Source organism: Micropterus dolomieu, linkage group LG04, assembly GCF_021292245.1.
Source record: "Micropterus dolomieu isolate WLL.071019.BEF.003 ecotype Adirondacks linkage group LG04, ASM2129224v1, whole genome shotgun sequence".
NCBI lineage: Eukaryota > Metazoa > Chordata > Actinopteri > Centrarchiformes > Centrarchidae > Micropterus > Micropterus dolomieu.
The window spans coordinates 1,797,922-1,805,781 of record NC_060153.1 but is presented as its reverse complement, the minus strand read 5'-3'; positions in this window follow the sequence as shown (position 1 = coordinate 1,805,781).

Sequence of the window (7,860 nt, the reverse complement as noted above, 5' to 3'; positions counted from 1 at the left end):
TGAGTATAAAAGAACTGATTGACACTAAAGAAAAGTTAAAAGAGGGGTCAAGGGAAAGAAAGACAGTTAAATGTTTTTGCCAGCAGGAAAACATGCGTCTAATGTCTGCAGGTCATGGAGAAATCAAACTCAGAGGTCGTGACCCAGGCAACCATGAATGTCTGGAGCTTGCTTCACACTCTGCATCTGGAGGATTTGTTCTCGTAAATCTCTTCCTCTCACACACTCAGACACACACTCACTCTAACAAACTCAGACACTCATGTTCTCTCACACACTCCCTCCATCCATCGCTGCCTTTCATGTATCAATGGCTCCATTGATGGGCTTGCGTGAGTCTCTCTGGGTGGATCCTGCTTTTGGGGTTTAGTCCTCCGTTAGACATCTTTACCCTAAGTTTCCACACACATACACATGAACGAATATAAAAATGTTCATAAATCAGTCATTGTAAGTTAATAAATTACATTTTCCCTCTGTGGCCATTTTTAACCATTTAGTGAGGTTCATTTCTAGGCTAGACTATAATATTCCAGATGTTATGCGTGTTAATTTTCAAAATCGTATGTTTGGAAAGGAATTGTTTTGCTTATACCATGGTCAGCTATCCAAATATGTGGCACTTCATGTAGAACTTGTCATCTCTGCTTGAGGCTAGCGGCTCGATGCTACTGTCAGTGGTCAAGTTGCGGTGTGGGTAATGTAGCTTCTGGTTTTGACAAGGAAGAAAAATCTGTTGAATAAAAAGGCCCACATCTAATATCAGATGCTGAGAAAGGTTTTAAGATTAGCCTACTTTAAATAGAGTAGAATATTTAAATAGCGAGACTGTGTTCCCTGACCTGATGCTACGTGGGGGGCTATTCTAGAGCCAAGGAGCCAGTAGAGCAAACGCATGATCATCCTTGGTTACTAACAACAGCTGACAGGATCAAACTGCCAGATCATAGTGGTCTTGGAGGACTGTAAGGGGTTTAATATGATTTAATCAAGTGACAAGTAATACCTTAAACTTTATTGTAAAACACATTGGGAGCCATGGAAAGACTTCAAATAGCTAAACATTCATGTACTAGAAGTTAATTAATCAATGTTGCAAGTTTATTTAGGACATGCTGCCTTCATGTAGAAATAAACAATGCTGTTGTTTTATCCTGTTTGAGACAGGAGGCAGGCAGAGCTTTAGACATGAGCTCATAGGGAGATTCCCTTTGGTGTGGTCTGGGGGTGAGGTGTGGAGATTTGTGGTGTCTGCAGCACCCAGGTGGGGATGTGTGGTTTTGTAAATGTCTATAGCATCATACCTGTACACAAATGCTCATAAACACACCGACCCGCATTTATGCATGCACCCACTTGTACATGTGCATTCATCCTTGAAAATACTTAAAGTGCACACAAGTAACTCACACGTACAAAGGAACAATATGTGATAGTTTGAGAGGCAGACATGTCACTAAAAGGTCCGTCAACCTTTAAGCATGAACAAGTGGAGCGGAAAAGTAAATGACGAGTAACCACCAATTGCTCAAAGATTTGAGCCATGAAGCAACACATCAAATCCTGCAGCTGCCCAGTAGCAAACAGCAGAAGACTGTGGTTTGACTAGTATGAATGTAATTAATCTGATCCCTCAGGTCATTAAAAAAGAAAAGGAAACAAAGTATCTTCTCTTAGTCAGCTTGTCTGGTCAAATTAAATACACTCACACCTTCACACAAACAGCCGACATATCATGTCACATTTTCCCTTCGTATTGTCTAAACTCACATTTTTACAACCCACTGATATGTCCAAATCACTGTCTGTGTGTACGTCTATTGATGTGGCAGTATCCATCGTTACACACTAAACAGCCCTCATACTATTTATAGACTAAAAGAGTATTATTATGATGCATCCCTTGTTCACAGCATAGCATTATCTGCACTCATTCCCACAGTTGCACCAATATAAATGATAAGATAAGATGACAAGATACATACAGCTGTCACCTTTACTGAGTGATAGCTAGGTCTCACACACATCTCACTCACTGGTTTCTTGCTCATGCTGTTGTCTGTCTAACTTGATAATACAAATTGAATAAATGGTATCTGTATGTGAACTAAATCATACTCAACAACCAAAGTGATAGTCCATAATTTGCCCTTTTTGTCTCAGGTAAAGCGCCACTCACATTAAATGATAAGGCTGGCAATATTCTAAACTTTGGTTATTGTCAACAAATCTCATGAAAAGACTAAAACTACACACTGTTTTTGCTCTCAGCTGCATTTTTTTTGTACTTAAGACATAAATATATTAAAAGTGGTCATGAATATGTATTTTGTATTATCGGAGGGAGTATAGGGATTTAAGTTAAAAATTTTATAAAGATGGGGATATCTAACAACCTCACTACGAGACAACTATGTCTGCTAGAAATAACATTTTTATATTACTCATTTAATGTGGAAACAACAGGTATGCTTCAAAGATGTATTTTAGTACTCAGAGTGTTTAAACAACACTTTGATAGCTGTTTCCAATAAGTGAATAAAAGATTAATGATAATACTTATCAACAATAATAATTATACTCAACCTAACATTTACTTTCGTTCGCCATGTTTCTGCGTAACATAAAATCAACTTGATAAGTTAATTGTGTACCAAAATTTTCAGCAACTTACCAAGTTGTTGTTCCGACTTGAGGTGGTGTTCACATGAATTATTCTGACCCCACATGAATGCAAGGTCAGTTTTGTGGCAACATTGTTTTCACGTGAAGGAAATGGTTAGTATTTGTACTGCATGCAGTGTTTACAGAAGTGGTCGAGGTGAATAGTAGGCGTACTGGAGGTCACAATGTGACTTCTGCTTGTGGTGAAGTTTAAGCAACAAAAGAAATTTGGTTAAAGATTGTGGTTTCCGTTAAATGTTAATGAAGGAAACACATTGTGTCTTGTGCTTACTCACAGACCACCATTTTCCCCAGACCTTAACCAAGTACTGTGAGAGCTTAAACATAGCCATAAAAAATGCTGATCATACTTTAGTTGCTACAAGCAGGTTTTGTATTGCAAGAGCGGATATTGCAGGAAAAACTAATAAAATAGTTGTCAGCAAATATTTTGCAGAAGTGTTTGATTACCAGTGTTTCCTCCATCCATTCATCGTCAACCGCTTATCCTGTGTACAGGTTGAAGCCAATCCCAACTGACATCGGGCGAAAGGCGGGGTACATCCTGGACAGGTTGCTAATGATTCCTAATTATAATAATAAAAACATTTCTCTCAAAATACATTTGCTGTTGTAAATTAGTAACATATAAATGTAATTTCAATTTAAAACAAGAAAAACAGAGACCTTATCAGTTCAATTCAGATTAGAGAAAAGTTCATTTTGCTCAATTAAGCCAGAATAGGAGTGTAATTTTATTACTATTACCAAATTTAGTGAAGGATTGTCAGCAAAACCCCACGCTTCATTGGTTTTTAAATGATCATTTACTTTGACATTGATCTTGTAATTAATTTCATGGTTGAGGTGTACTATTCTTAACAGTTTAGCTTGTGGATAAATGCATGTGGTGGCATGTGAAGTCAAATCTCGACAGAAAACTTTGACACCAACTCACTCAATAAAAAAATTTAAAAAACGATTGAGGTGCATGTGGCTATGTCAGTGGATTTGGAACAACACTGTGGTGACCGGTACTCTCCTACCGGCCTACTTATCCTCAGGACAATCTGAGGAAGTGGAGATGATGTTGTTTGACGGCAGTGGACCGAAACGAAAAACAACACAGATCTCCTTTTAAGGAGTCTTTCCGCTGGTTGCCTGAAACCCCCTGTGCCTCCTCCTCCTCTCTCGCTGTCTGTCTGTCCACTACCTGTGATGTCACTGATAAAGAATTCTCCACTGGCGAGACTCCTGGGAGGCTTTAGTTAATAAATGACAATATGTGACAAAGACATTGTCTCACGTCTGTCTTTCTCCTCAGTCTGTCCAACACACACACACACACACACACACATGTTTTGGTCACTGCAGCACATACAAGCTGTAAAAACACTGACATATTATCACCTCATAAAGTTGTTATGGCGAAACAGTTGCATAGCTTATTTACACATCGAGCAGGCACAGAGCAACATTAGCATTCATCTGGAGTTGTGTTTCTGACCACCTGATGAGTTTAAGTTTAATATTTACTTTTGTTTTAGCTAGTTTTTGTTCTCTAACATCTCCTGAGGGAAGCACCTGGCTCTTTTGCTTTTAAATACTCCACTGTGTTTACCAGCTGGTTGATGACTTTGTCTGTGTGCCACTTGGTGCTGGATAAGTTGCATACTGTCAGTTGATCAAACCTTTTCTGCTAAAAACAGGTGCTTGTAGCTGCTGGAAATGAGGTTGATAAGAGCTGTGAGACAGACTCAGAGTAGTAAAGTAAACCAAAATGATTAGCTGAAAGACTCTAAAATGTCCTGTAGAACTGTGGAGTTGGATAATAATTATCTGTGATCCCTACTAGCAACACCTTTCACTTTGTCTTGTTTATATGAAACTATTTATTAGTGGTGCTTTACCAAAAACACTCAATCTCATATTTTATCTTTTGGGTTTATCTTTCTGTCCCCAAATGGGAAGAAAGTCCATTTCTATTGGTTGTGTGAACAGGCCACAGGATGATGAAACAAGTACACAATCTCTGTGGCATTGCAACATGCCACAGGTGTATGTCTACCATAATACACCTCCTCCCAACCCTCACTCTCTCGTAGATGTCTCTGACTCACCTTGATGACATCACTGCAGTGAGGTCAGTGTCCTGTTAGACTGGGACCGGATTAAAGCTGCAGTATGCTGCTGTCACACTGGTCTCAGGGTAGCTTAAGCTTGACCACACGGTGCCACTCTGTGTGACTCAGAATATTAAAATATGTGCGATGCTGCTGGTGATGTCATGAAGTTGAGCTCTGCTCATGACCCATATTGCATATCATTCCTATTTCTTTGCATTTCGCATAGACTGTGGTCTTCCTCTTCAGTAATTGAGTGAAAATATACATTAAAGTGTCAGTTCACAAATTATGGAAAAACACATTTTGAAATGACTACAGTGGATGACTTAATGAATGGAAGCTTTTAAAAATGTACTTTCCAGACACAGAGTCCCCATTACACAACATGTTGTCAACACTTTAATAATGACTGTTTCTTCCGTAGAATGTAGTTCCAAGCAATTCACAGCAAAGTATAAAAGTCACTAGGGGTGAGTAAAAACAAACTGGGGTATTTTTTGTAATTCAGGTGAACCCTTCCTTAAGTACACTGTGTCAGTGAAAATGCTTGTTGGTCATACTGTGTCATCTTCCTTGGAGGAAAACAGATTTGAGAGTGGAAATGTGCCTCAGATTTCTCATGAAATACTGTAAATTTAGACATTCTTTGGGGAAAAAAAATAAACAAAATTAAACAAAACCAGTTGCTAACATGGTAACTTTATCAACAATTCATCGGAACTTTCTTTATTTCCCCTATTAGGGAAACCCCACTCTATAGTCATCATTGTGAGGAGGGGTCACAAAATAAGGGGTGTGGCACAGACATAAGACAATGTATTAGACAGGAAAAAACATTGCTATCATACCATGTACCACCATCATACCATGAGCATGTGTGTGTATTTGTGTGTGTTGGGAGGGTTGGCCTCTCTTCATTTTGAAAGAAGTGACAAAACATTAACAACCAGTGTTTAGAAGTCCCTCTAATTCTACGTTAATTCTACAGTAGGTTTTTGCTTAAGAACACTTCATGGCCAGCTGAATTGATTGCTGTGGGAGGTATTTTGTCTGCCGTCAGGTGGTTACCATCAATGTCTGGACTCCATCCCATATTTAACCATCTAAATTTAAGCTTCTCACCAGACTTGTGCCATGAAATATTTAGTGAATGTGACCTAGAATAAATGAAGCAAACCCTGCAAGCCACATCAGGCAGACAGTGAGCTTGAGTGGGGCACTCACACGACATGCTCTATTTGCTGCAATATATATCCAGCGCTATGCATAATCTGTTAATGATCTGCCTGCTCTGCTGTAACACTGCTGTAAATCTTTGCTGTTACTGTACCACTGCTGCTGCAAAGCATTTTGTATGTCCCTCATGGTGCTCACCAAAGTCATTTGGAGTCATATGGTCATAAAGTCGTATGGGAACCATGGATTTCTGTACTTTGACCTGCTTGTGCCAGTCATTTAAGGAGATGTTGAGATATTTTCTATGAATTAGCAAAATCTTTGACCTGTTGGTGGCCTACAGCAAAATTCAGGGGATCACCATAGTGAGTTGACTTCACCCTATAGGGAACTTGACTGTCTGTATAAAATGTCATGCAATCCATCCAGTAGTTGTTGAGATATTTCTGTCTGGACCAAAGTGTTGGACTGATCGACTGATCAACATTGCTGTCCCTAGAGCGATGCTGCTAACTTGGCTACAAACTTTAACAATGATACAGTATGACAGTATGAACTTTCAGTTCAATTCAACTAAATTTTATTTATATAGCGCCAAATCACAACAACAGTTATCTCACAGCGCTTTTCATAAAAGAGCAGGTCTAGACCGTACTCTATGATGTTATTTACAGAAGCCCAACAGTTCCCACCAAGAGCAAGCACTAGGCGACAGAGGCAAGGAAAAACTTCCTCTTAAGAGGCAGAAACCTCGAGCAGAACCATGGCTCAGGGTGGGCGGCCATCTGCCTCGACCGGTTGGGGTGAAGGAGAAAAAGAGAGAGAGAGAGAGGGCAGGAGAGGAACAGAGAGAAAAAGAGAGGGATGGAAGGAGAGAGAGAGGGCAAGAGAGGAACAGAGAGAAAGAGAGAGGGATGGAAGGAGAGAGAGAGGGGAGGGAGGCCGCCTACACAATATACACACAGAGGTACAGACAGTAAAGGTGATGTTGCTATAGACTAAATGAAAAATGGTACATATATATACAGTAATGTTTATGATAATAATTTTAATGTTAATGATTATAATAACAATAATAACAATAGGACTAGTAACAATAGTTGTAACAGAGGGTGTCGAGCAGGAACACGGAGGCAGCAGGTGACCCGCAGCCACAGATCCAGACTCCACAGCTCCAGAGCCAGAAACACCTGTAGGAAGTGATAGGAGGAGAGAGGAGAGGGACGAGAAAGCACAAGACTACCAGAAAGGGGAGAAGTCGAGTTTTAAGCCTACTCTTAAATGTGGAGATGGTGTCTGCCTCCTGAACCCAGACTGGAACCTGTTTCCACAGGAGAGGAGCTTGATAGCTGAACGCTCTGGCTCCTAGTCTACTTTTGGAGACTCTAGGAACCACAAGTAACCCTGCATTCTGGGAGCGCAGTGCTCTGGTGGGGTAGTAAGGTACTATGAGCTCTTTAAGATAAGATGGTGCCTGACCATTAAGAGCTTTGTAGGTAAGAAGAATGATTTTAAATTCTATTCTGGATTTTACTGGAAGCCAATGCTGAGAAGCTAAGACAGGAGAAATATGATCTCTTTTCCTGGTTCCTGTCAGAACACGTGCTGCAGTATTCTGGATCAGCTGAAGAGTCTTAATGGACTTTTTCGAGCAGCCTGATAATAAGGAATTGCAGTAATCCAGCCTAGAAGTAACAAATGCATGGACTAGTTTTTCTGCATCATTTTTAGACAGGATGTTCCTGATTTTCGCAATATTACGTAGGTGAAAAAAGGCGGTCCTTGAAATTTGCTTAATGTGAGACTTAAACGACATGTTAATGATTATAATAACAATAATAACAATAGGACTAGTAACAATAGTTGTAACAGAGGGTGTCGAGCAGGAACACGG